Source organism: Procambarus clarkii, chromosome 46 (assembly GCF_040958095.1).
Source record: "Procambarus clarkii isolate CNS0578487 chromosome 46, FALCON_Pclarkii_2.0, whole genome shotgun sequence".
NCBI classification, from domain to species: Eukaryota; Metazoa; Arthropoda; class Malacostraca; order Decapoda; family Cambaridae; genus Procambarus; species Procambarus clarkii.
This window is the reverse complement of record NC_091195.1, coordinates 12,364,383-12,376,415: the sequence shown is the minus strand read 5'-3', so window position 1 is coordinate 12,376,415 and position 12,033 is coordinate 12,364,383. Positions and strand designations below refer to the sequence as shown.

Genomic DNA, 12,033 nt, shown 5'->3' with positions numbered 1-12,033 from the left:
TGGTGCAGAGGAGGAGGGTAGTGGTGCAGAGGAGGAGGGTAGTGGTGCAAAGGAGGAGGGTAGTGGGACAGAGGAAGAGGAGGGTAGTGGTGTAGAGGAGGAGGAGGGTAGTGGTGCAGAGGAAGGGAAGGGTAGTGGTGCAGAGGAGGAGGAGAGTAGAGGTGCAGAGAAGGGGCAAGGTAGTGGTGCAGAGGAGAGAAGTTGTGCGGAGGAGGAGGAGGGTAGTGGTGCAGAGGAGGAGGGTAGTGGTGCAGAGGAGGAGGGTAGTGGTGCAGAGGAGGAGGGTAGTGGTGCAGAGGAGGAGGGCAGTGGTGCAGAGGAGGAGGCTAGTGGTGCAGAGGAGGAGGAAGGTAGTGGTCCAGAGGAGGAGGAGGAGTAGGATAGTGGAGCAGAGAACGATGATGGTAGTGGTCGAGAGGAGGAGAGTAGTGGTGCAGAGGAGGAGGGTAGTGGTGCAGAGGAGGAGGCTAGTGGTGCAGAGGAGGAGGAGGGTAGTGGTCCAGAGGAGGAGGAGGGGGGTAGTGGTGCAGAGGAGGAGGGTAGAAGTGGAGAGGAGGAGGAGGGTAGTAGTGCAGAGGAGGAGGAGGGTAGTAGTGCAGAGGAGGAGGAGGGTAGTGGTGCAGAGGAGAAGGGTAGTGGTGCAGAGGAGGAGGGTAGTGGTGCAAAGTAGGAGGAGGATATGGTGGAAAGGAGGAGGAGGGTAGTAGTGCAGAGGAGGAGAAGGGTAGTGGTGCAGAGGAGGAAGAGGTTAGTGGTGCAGAGGAGGAGGAGGGAAATGGTGTAGAGTTGGAGGAGGGTAGTGGTGCAGAGGAGGAGGGTAGTGGTGCAGAGGAGGAGGGTAGTGGTTCAGTGGAGGGGAGGGTAGTGGTGCAGAGAGGAGGAGGGTAGTGGTGCAGAGTTAAGGGAGGGTTGTGGTGCAAAGGAGGAGGAAATTAGTGGTGCAGAGTCGGAAGGGGAATGTAATGGTGCAGAGGAGGAGGAGGAGGGTAGTGGTTCAGAGAAGGAGGAGGGTAGTGGTTCAGAAGAGGGGGAGGAGGGTAGTGGTGCAGAGGAGGAGGGTAGTGGTGCAGAGGAGGAGGGTAGAGGTGCCTAAGAGAAGCGTAGTGGTGCAGAGGAGGAGGGTAGTGGTGCTGAGGAGGAGGAGGGTAGTGGTGCAGAGGAGGGTAGTGGTGCAGCGGAGGAGGGTAGTGGTGCAGAGGAGGAGGAGGATAGTGGTGCAGAGGATGAGGGTAGTGGTCTAGAGGAGGAGGAGGAGGGTAGTGGTGCAGAGGAGGAGTAGGTAGGTAGTGGGGCAGAGGATGAGGAGGGTAGTGGTGCAGAGGAGGAGGGTAGGGGTGCAGAGGAGGAGGAGGGTAGTGGGTCAGAGGATGAGGAGGAGGGTAGTGGTGCAGAGGAAGAGGAGGGTAGCGTTGCAGAGGAGGAAGGTAGTAGTGCAGAGGAGGAGAGTAGTGGTACAGAGGAGAAGGAGGGTATTGGTGTAGAGGAGGAGGAGAGTAGTGGTGCAGAGGAGGCGGGTAGTGGTGCAGAGGAGGAGGGCAGTGGTGCAGAGGAGGAAGGTAGTAGTGCAGAGGAGGAGAGTAGTGGTACAGAGGAGAAGGAGGGTATTAGTGCAGAGGAGGAGAAGAGTAGTGGTGCAGAGGAGGAGGAGAGTAGTGGTGCAGAGGAGGAGGGTAGTGGTTCAGAGGAGGAGGAGGGTAGTGGTGCAGAGGAGAAGGAGGAGGGTAGTGGTGCAAGAGGAGGAGGGTAGTGGTGCAGAGGAGGAGAAGGGTAGTGGTGCAGAGGAGGAGGAGGGTAGTGGTGCAGAGGAGAAGGAGGAGGGTAGTGGTGCAAGAGGAGGAGGGTAGTGGTGCAGAGGAGGAGGAGGATAGTTTTGCAGAGGAGGAGGAGGGTAGTGGTGCACAGGAGGAGGGTAGTGGTGCAGAGGAGGAGAAGGGTAGTGGTGCAGAGGAGGAGGAGGGTAGTGGTGCATAGGAGGCGGGTAGTGGTGCAGAGGAGGAGGCTAGTGGTGCAGAGGAGGAGGAGGGTAGTGGTGCAGAGGAGGAGGGTAGTGGTGCAGAGGAGGAGGAGGGTAGTGGTGAGAGGAGGAGGGTAGTGGTGCAGAGGAGGAGGAAGGTAGTGGAGCAGAGAAGGAGGGTAGTGGTGCAGAGGAGGAGGAGAGTAGTGGTGCAACGGAGGAGGAGGGTAGTGATGCAGAGGAGGAGGAGGGTAGTGGAGCAGATGAGGAGGAAGGTCGTGATGCAGAGGAGGAGGAGGGTAGTGGTGAGAGGAGGATGAGGGTAGTGGTGCAGAGGAGGAGGGTAGTGATGCAGAGGAGGAGGGTAGTGGTGCAGAGGAGGAGGGTAGTGGTGCAGAGGAGGAGGAGGGTAGTGGTGCAGAGGAGGAGGGTAGTGGTGCAGAGGAGGAGGAGGGTAGTGGTGAGAGGAGGATGAGGGTAGTGGTGCAGAGGAGGGTAGTGATGCAGAGGAGGAGGGTATTGGTGCAGAGGAGGAGGGTAGTGGTGCAGAGGAGGAGGGTAGTGGTGCAGAGGAGGAGGGTAGTGGTGCAGAGGAGGAGGAGGGTAGTGGTGCAGAGGACGTGGAGGGTAGTGGTGCAGAGGAGGAGGGTAGTGGTACAGAGGAGGAGGGTAGTGGTGCAGAGGGGGAGGGGAGAGGTCCAGAGGAGTAGGAGGGTAGTGGAGCAGAGGAGAAGGGAAGAGGTGCAGAGGAGAAGGAGGGTAGTGGTGCAGAGGAGGATAGTAGTGTTGCAGAGGAGAAGGGTAGTGGTGCAGAGGAGGAGGGTAGTGGTGCAGAGGAGGAGGAGGGTAGTGGTGCAGAGGAAGGGGGTAGTGGTGCAGAGGACGTGGAGGGTAGTGGTGCAGAGGAGGAGGGCAGTGGTGCAGAGGAGGAGGAGGGTAGTGGTGTAGAGGAGAAGGAGGGTAGTGGTGCAGAGAAGGGGGAGGGTAGTGGTGCAGAGGAGGGGGGAGGGTAGTGGGTGCAGAGGAGGAGGGTAGTGGTGCAGGGGGGGAGGGTAGTGGTGCTGAGGAGGAGGAGGGAAGTGGTGCAGAGGAGGAGAAGGAGGGTAGTGGTGCATAGGAGGAGGTTAGCGGTGCAGATGAGGAGTGTAGTGGTGCAGAGGAGGAGGGTAGTGGTGCAGAGGAGGAGGGGGAGGGTAGTGGTGCATTCGAGAAGGAGGGAAGTGGTGCAGAGGAGGAGGGTAGTGGTGCAGAGGAGGAGTAGGAGGGAGGTGGTGCAAAGGAGGATGAGGGTAGTGGTGCAGGGGAGATGTGTAGTGGTGCAGAGGAGGAGGGTAGTGGTACAGAGGAGGAGGGTAGTGGTGCTGAGGAGGAGGGAAGTGGTGCAGAGGAGGAGAAGGAGGAGGAGGGTAGTGGTGCAAACGCGGATGAGAGTAATGGTGTAGAGCATAAGGAGGATAGTGGAGCAGAGGAGGAGGGTTGAGGTGCAGAGGAGATGGGTAGTGGTGCAGAGGAGAAGCCTATATGCAGAGGAGGAGGGTAGTGGTGCAGAGGAGGAGGAGGGTAGTGGTGCAGATGTGGAGGAGGGTAGTGGTGCTGCGGCGGAGGTTAGTGGTGCAGAGGAGGTGGGTAGTGGTGCAAAGGAGAAGCGTATGGTGCAGAGGAGGAGGGTAGTGGTGCAGAGGTGGAGGAGGGTAGTGGAGCAGAGGAGGAGGAGGGTAGTGGTGCAGAGTAGGAGGAGGGTAGTGGAGCAGAGGAGGAGGAGGGTAGTGGAACAGAGGAGGAGGAGGGTAGTGGTGCAGAGGAGGAGGAGGGTAGTGGTGCAGAGTAGGAGGAGGGTAGTGGAGCAGAGGAGGAGAAGGGTAGTGGAACAGAGGAGGAGGAGGGTAGTGGTGCAGAGTAGGAGGAGGGTAGTGGAGCAGAGGAGGAGGAGGGTAGTGGAACAGAGGAGGAGGAGGGTAGTGGTGCAGAGGAGGAGGAGGGTAGTGGTGCAGAGTAGGAGGAGGGTAGTGGAGCCGAGGAGGAGGAGGGTAGTGGAACAGAGGGGGAGGAGGGTAGTGGAGCAGAGGAGGAGGAGGGTAGTGGTGCAGAGTAGGAGGAGGGTAGTGGAGCAGAGGAGGAGGAGGGTAGTGGAACAGAGGAGGAGGAGGGTAGTGGTGCAGAGGTTGAGTAGGGTAGTGTAGCAGAGCCAGATACCATAAACCACCACAACCTCGACCACCATTAACATTAACCACCCCTACCACTAATCACAACCATCAGCCACCACAATTACCAACCACAGCAATCAACCACCACCACTAACCACAACTATTAACCACCACTAGAACCAACCACAACTATTAACCACCACTAGAACCAACCACAACCACCAACAATAAACATCACCCACCACTGCCACCAACCACAACCTACCACCACAGCCACCAACCACAACCCAGCAACAATTCCACCACCACTACCATGGATTCTCCATTAAGTGAAAGTAATGAATAAAATATTTTTAACCTACCTTTCATTGTGCTTCAGTTTTATTTCTAGTATAGGTAAAAATATATTTTTAAAATATTTCTACATTTTTTAAATATATTCCATCAATCAGGAAAACGATTATTATGCAACATTTAAGGTTGCGACACGGTCTCAAAATTGTTTAGCCAAAGTTGTACAGTAAGTTGTGGCAACTTATTTGCAACCACACAATAACGTTGCTAATACATGAAAACAAACGTTGTCACACCTGGCTACTCTTCCGACCCACACCTGTAGATAAGAGGGAACACGGAAGCCCACACCTGGCTACTCTCTAGACCCACACCTGTAGATGGGGAGGAACACGGAAGCTCACACCTGGCTACTCTCCCCACCCACACCTGTACATGAGAGGGAACACGGAAGACCACACCTGGCTACTCTCCTCACCCACACCTGCAGATGGGAAGGAACACGGAAGCTCACACCTGGCTACTCTCCCCACCCACACCTGTACATGAGAGGGAACACGGAAGCCCACACCTGGCTACTCTCCCCACCCACACCTGTACATGAGAGGGAACACTAAAGCCCACACATGGCTACTCTCCCCACCCACACCTGTAGATGAGAGGAAACACTAAAGCCCACACTTGGCTACTCTCCCCACCCACACCTGTAGATGAGAGGGAACACTAAAGCCCACACCTGGCTACTCTCCCCACCCACACCTGCACATGAGAGGGGACACTGATGCCCACACCTGGCTACTCTCCCGACCCACACCTGTAGATGAGAGGGAACACGGAAGCCCACACCTGCCTACACTCCCCACCCACACCTGCACATGAGAGGGAACACTAAAGCCCACACCTGGCTACTCTCCCCACCCACACCTGTCTATGTCACACACTCATGCCAAAGAAAACTCATATCAAGTAAATCTAGCTTGTATTAAGTAAGACAATGTTGGGCTAAATATTGATCAGTGTTATCTTATAAGCAGTGAAGCTTGCTTAATGAATATTCTTGGTCGCTAAACGGTGCTCAAAGATACTCAAGAAGCATTATAAGTTCTCTAATTCATGACTTTTAATGTAAAAATATTTTTGAAAACACTGGAAGCACTGTGAATTAAACAACTGAGTTACATATATTCACGTGTTAAAATGTCGTCAATACGTACTGGTGAGAAGCGTGTAAGAGAAGTCCAGGAGACTATACCCTCCTCTTGAGGGAGGACGCAGCTGAGCCACCAGGTGGCAGCACCAGTCTATGGCGGGGTCGTCATCAGTGACTTCCCAGTAGATGGTCAGGGTGAGCGCCCTTCCCTGGTACGGCAGACTGCCCAGTGTGTCCGGGTCCACGTAGACCGTGGCGTCCAGGGTGTCCGGGTCCACGTAGCCCGTGGCGTCCAGGGTGTCCTGGACCACGTAGCCCGTGGCGTCCATGGTGTCCGGGTCCACGTAGCCCGTGGCGTCCATGGTGTCCGGGTCCACGTAGCCCGTGGCGTCCAGGGTGTCCGGGTCCACGTAGCCCGTGGCGTCCAGGGTGTCCGGGTCCACGTAGCCCGTGGCGTCCAGGGTGTCCGGGTCCCCGTAGCCCGTGGCGTCCAGGGTGTCCGGGTCCACGTAGTCCGTGGCGTCTAGGGCAATGTCTGAAGACATACACTGAGATACAGTCACTGTCGTTACTGGTATGTTCTAAGATATAACAAGAAGACATACTGAGCCATCCACTCACCTTACTGCTGGGTTTATTACCTGATGACAAGTCCGTATTTTGGACAGTATTAATAGCATCTAAACTATGTATTAATTGTTTTTAAAAGCCACGGTCAAGGTCATCTGTATCAATGGTCAAGGTCATCTGTATCAATTGTCAAGGTCACAGTCAAGGTCATCTGTATCAATGGTCAAGGTCATCTGTATCAATAGTCAAGGTCATCTGTATCAATTGTCAAGGTCATCTGTATCAATGGTCAAGGTCACAGTCAAGGTCATCTTTATCAATGGTCAAGGTCTCATTGAAAGGTCATATAAACTAAGTCAAGGTCACAGTGAAAGGTCATCTGGACCAAGTATCAAGGTCACAGGGATAGATGGGTCACCTGAATTAAGGATCAATGTTACGGAAGATCAAATTAACCAAGGGATCAAGGTCACAGTGAAAGGTCATCTTAAACAGGAATTAGGTCACAGTGAAAGGTCATCTTAAACAGGAATTAGGTCACAGTGAAAGGTCATCTTGAACAGGAATTAGGTCACAGTGAAAGGTCATCCTGAACAGGAATTAGGTCACAGTGAAAGGTCATCTGGAACAGGAATTAGGTCACAGTGAAAGGTCATCCTGAACAGGAATTAGGTCACAGTGAAAGGTCATCCTGAACAGGAATTAGGTCACAGCGAAAGGTCATCTTAAACAGGAATTAGGTCACAGTGAAAGGTCATCTTGAACAGGAATTAGGTCACAGTGAAAGGTCATCCTGAACAGGAATTAGGTCACAGTGAAAGGTCATCTGGAACAGGAATTAGGTCACAGTGAAAGGTCATCCTGAACAGGAATTAGGTCACAGTGAAAGGTCATCCTGAACAGGAATTAGGTCACAGTGAAAGGTCATCTGGAACAGGAATTAGGTCACAGTGAAAGGTCATCCTGAATAGGAATTAGGTCACAGTGAAAGGTCATCTTGAACAGGAATTAGGTCACAGTGAAAGGTCATCTTGAACAGGAATTAGGTCACAGTGAAAGGTCATCTGGAACAGGAATTAGGTCACAGTGAAAGGTCATCCTGAACAGGAATTAGGTCACAGTGAAAGGTCATCCTGAACAGGAATTAGGTCACAGTGAAAGGTCATTCTGAACAGGAATTAGGTCACAGTGAAAGGTCATCCTGAACAGGAATTAGGTCACAGTGAAAGGTCATCTTGAACAGGAATTAGGTCACAGTGAAAGGTCATCTTGAACAGGAATAAGGTCACAGTGAAAGGAGATCTGTACCACGAGTCAAAGTCAAAGTGGTAAGTCATCTGAACCAAAAGTATGGCGTCGCTAAATACTTCATGAAATTATTTATGCACAAGAATATATACAGCAGCGGAATGTTTCGAAAATTTATTATTCATGGAGTAGTCGCCCTTAATAAGTCTATATTTGTAATCAAAGTAGAAAGTTTGTCACCCTTAAGGTGACTATATTTGTAAACAATATAAGGTGTTTGTCACCCTTAAGGTGACTATATTTGTAAACAATATAAGGTGTTTGTCACCCTTAAGGTGACTATATTTGTAAACAATATCAGGTGTTTGTCGTCCATAAGATGAATATATTTGTAAACAATATAAGGTGTTTGTCTCCCTTAAGGTGATTATGTTTGTAAACAATATAAGGAATCTTTCGTCCATAAGGTTGTAAACATATATGTAAACAATGTAAATCTGAATTACTATATTAAACATGACGAATGAAGCCCTTTGCGTAATTTTGGTATTAATAAATAACTCTAAAAATTATGGTGGAAAATATGAATATTTACCAAGATACTGCAGGTGAGGAAGGTGAGGCAGGTGACGGATGAAGACGGGCAGTAGATGTAGTGCAAGGCGCAGGGTGAGGCTCCGGAGGGTGTGAGGCAAGAGGGGTATGGCTGCCTCAGACAAGTGACCATTAAACCGCTCTAAGGTACACTTACTGCCGGGGGCTGTCAGCCTCTCCAAACATTGGTTTCGTATAACACTTGTCTCTTTGCTGTCTAAACTATATCCAAGCTCTAAGGATATGGTTACCTTCATTTTTGCCAGCACTGACAGTGTAGACAGGCGCTGCTTTAGTTGGGATGGATCGTATATGTTTAGGCAAATGTTCATAGGTGTCACCTTCTTAAGAACAAGCGGCAGGACAACACACGAGTCAACACTCTTTATTCTCCACTCTTGTTCTGTACGCAGCTTCTCACACACGGCTTGGATGACGTGCTCACTCCCGCGGGACTCTGCTACATGCTTCAACAGCTCGTCAGTCTCAAGTGTAACCATCTTGCACAGGTCAATTATGTGAGTAATGAACCTGTGCTCTACTCCCCGGGCACACAGCACCCCGGTAGTGCTGACTAAAATGTTCTGCCATCTGGGGCGCTTATTAAACTCTTGTTGCACTTCCCAAATATGAAACGTTGACCCTCTCACGTGATCTCCCAAGCAGCGTTTTTCCTTACGAACAACATCCTCCAAGAGGTCAATGATTATAGAGCTTTCCCCTGACACACGGTGTGATGTTGGATCACCTCGGTCTTGCTCAGCCTTCAACAAGAGAGCGACCAGCCCCCTGCTGGCACAATACTCCTGGTACCTGGCGTGAAAATAGCCAAACACCCACACCACATTGAGGCCCCGACGGTAGCTGGTTCTTGTGAAATAGTTGGACAAGACCTCCTCCTGCGGCAGTCGTAGAGTGTCACACTTCTCCCTAATCTCCGCTTCCGTCTCCGGCCAAAGGTCGTACTCCTGCCTCTGGATCCCTCTTAAACTAATCTCTTCAAAGAACAACAGAAACTGGTCACATTTTCCTTTGGGGTCCACCACATGTTTGTCTGTAAGTCTGGACACCAGTTTACTGGTTATGAAGTCATGAATCTTCTCGTAGACTTGAGTGTTTGTGGTGAGGTTGTTAAATTCTTCTGGAGCCTCGACACACAGCAGCGCCAACAAGGTCAAGGTAAGTGGAGTGTTGAGGTACTCATCCAGGAACTGACTCATCTGCTCCAGCTGCTGGGTAAACCTCCCTGTGATGACACTCCGTTGGCTCTCTTCCTCCACCAGCACCTTGATGGTTCTCTCGGCGAACTCCACGCGACGTTCTGGAGTGATGCCCAAGACGAGGATGTTGCAGCGAGGTCTGGTGTCTGGGACGAGCTGTGACAGTTGTTGGTCCCACCCCGGCCGTGTGGTTATCACCAACCTCACATCCTTGCCAGGCAGGTGCAACAGCTCCTTCACCAGCCTTCCTGAATGGTCGTTGACCTCGTCGTAGCCGTCAATCAGGACTAATATATTTAAGCTCAAGCTTATCTCCTTAAACAGCTGGAAGTCAGCGTCAGAATCACGAAGTGTTTGAGGCAGTAACTGGCGGAGGAGATCATCGAAGGTATTAAGATGTGCGTCCCTGCACTGTACATAGAAAACGAGGTCCACAGTGCCCAGGTGACGTATGGCATCAGGGTCCTCTACCCACTTCTCGAGGATGAGCTTGAGTAAAGTTGTCTTGCCCATACCACCTTCCCCCGTCAGAAAGACACACTCAGGGACTCTTCCGTTCTCTCGTCTCATACTCAAGATGTGTTCATAATCTATATCCTGACCCTTGGCAGCGTGGGAGGGTCTTGCCCCTATGACGGGATCTTCAAGGAGTCGCAGTCGTGTAAAAGCAAGACTTGGGTTGTAGTTAATGTTGAGGAGGAGCCAGGGTGCGGGAACAATCTGGTACAGCAGTTTATACCCGTCAGTTAGCTCCTGCTTGCTCATCTGCTTAACCTCTTCTGTGATGTGGCTTTTGAACATCTTAATCTCCTGGCGGAGCTGTGGCAAGTACGCCACATCTGAGGGATCCAGCGGCTCTCTTACCTTCTCTAGCAGATCACCAATATACTCGGTGACATCTCTGGTCACGTGGTCCACATCCTGGCTGTTTGTCCCACACCGGACGCCGGCCTCAGCCAGCATCTTAGCCAATAAGTCACTGAGCTCCGTCAGTGTTGACGTAAGATCTTGCTCTGACATTTCCACATTATCATGGGCCAACGTGTTTCGGTGTTGCTTCAGGCTGTAAATGAGGTTTTCAAGTGATGGTCCCTGAGGTCCTGGAGTGGTCCACGTGGGGTCATTCATCTCAGCCAGACCACACACACGTTGCAGGAGTTTATACAACAGGGTGATGTCAAAAGTTGCCGCGTCAGAGGAAGCTTCGAGTTTATCCCTCTGGTGAGCATCGAAGACACGCCTGTACTGAGCATTGGTGTACCCCAAGTCCTGAGTGAGGTAAGTCACTACTGGGAAGGTGCCCCGGTACGACCACATAAACACATTTGCTAGCGCGTCTCGTCCTGCCTTAGTCACAGCCAGTCCATACCGCAGTCTGTTCACATCTTCCGGTTGGATAACAGGACTCGAGGCCGCCATATTGGGCCGTATGATTCTCACCTCACACAACTATTGTCAAGTTTCACACAAGCAGTAAATGTCCCACGCTGGTTTTGTTATTATATTATGTTTAAAAACATAACATTGTTTCTCTCTGTCGGAGACGGGCAGCTTGTTAGGCTTGTGTAGGCCTTCCTAAGCCAACGACAGACCTTCCTCAGGATGCATCCCTCAACAGTTGACTAATTTCCAGGTTAATGTTTACTGCTAGGTGAACAGAGGTATCAGGAGGCTGAGCATCTCACACTGCCAGGGAATCAAACTCGGATGTAATCGGTGATGATCCGACTGCATTAACCACAATACAGTCACTTAATTGACCAACAATACAAGTGATTTCCAAAAAAATCCAATTTTACTAAATGTGTTCACATGTTAATGCAATATTCGGTTCCAGCTTTATTTGTTATTTTCAATTTGTTCTTTAACTAGTTAATTTCTTCTGTCTTTATACTCTTCAGAATTCTGTCATCTGGAAGAACAATTTAACGTTATTAAAACAAGATGTTAGTGTTAAACATTGGGCCTGAAATACATTTTTGAGATCACTAAAACAAATAAAGTTCCAAAGTCTGCCTCCTGCATTTTGTTATATTTTATAACTTAAAACTTGTCAATATTTTGACCTAACTCCTGTGATCATTGTGGTGTTGGCTTTTGGTTTAGGTAGAGTAATGGTGCTCATTTTCTCACACAGAAATATACGGTGTAGCATTTAGTAATGTTATTCTCTGCCTTTATCTTACTCTTGTAAGGACCTATTTAGATTATGCAGTTCAGTTTGGTCAACATACAATATACTGGACATAATTTAACTTGAACCCATAAAGAGAAGAATGACAAAGTTGATCTCAGGAATTAGAAATCTCCCTTATTAAGAGAGATTAAGGAAGCTATGTTTACACATTCTTCGGAAAGTATAGTTGATATTATTGATGTTGTCAAAAGGATGAAAAGTTATGTCGAAGGTTGTAATAATAAGTTGTTAACTATATCAACACAAAATAGAACAAGAAATGATAAATCTGTATTAATAAGAAATAATGTCTGCTTCTCTGTCTATGCGAGCTAGAAGACCCTACTCAGGGAGCTAGCCTCACCTAATTTCTTACAGTAATTCTTTCTGGGTATGTGCCCAACAGGGAATGGCATATATGTAGGGAGTACAACTTTAAAGAGTACCAAAGCTACCCCCCTACCACGAACTTTGCTATATCATATTAATTAGGCTTTGAATTATTTATTTATTTTCTTGCTAGGGTTCCCAGCTGAGCTTCTGTGTAGATCGCCCTCTCCCCCTCCGCTCTCTTGTGGACAATATTCACAGTATAATGTTAACAACTTACATGGAGTTTACTACAAGTAAACTTCCGTCCCCTGAGAGTCTCTTATAGGAGCAATGATGGCGGGCCGCGT

At 50.1% G+C, this 12,033-nt stretch overlaps 1 protein-coding gene across 1 annotated transcript in view; it reads right to left on the bottom strand.

Annotated features, from left to right (window-relative positions):
• LOC138350642 (uncharacterized) overlaps positions 1-11,093 on the bottom strand; it is a 240,311-nt gene extending 229,218 nt beyond the window's left edge. The window contains exon 1 of the transcript XR_011222170.1: positions 11,072-11,093. The gene's annotated coding sequence lies outside the window, so the exon portion shown is untranslated. The remainder of the gene's footprint in view (positions 1-11,071) is intronic.
• Between the last annotated feature and the right edge of the window lie 940 nt (positions 11,094-12,033).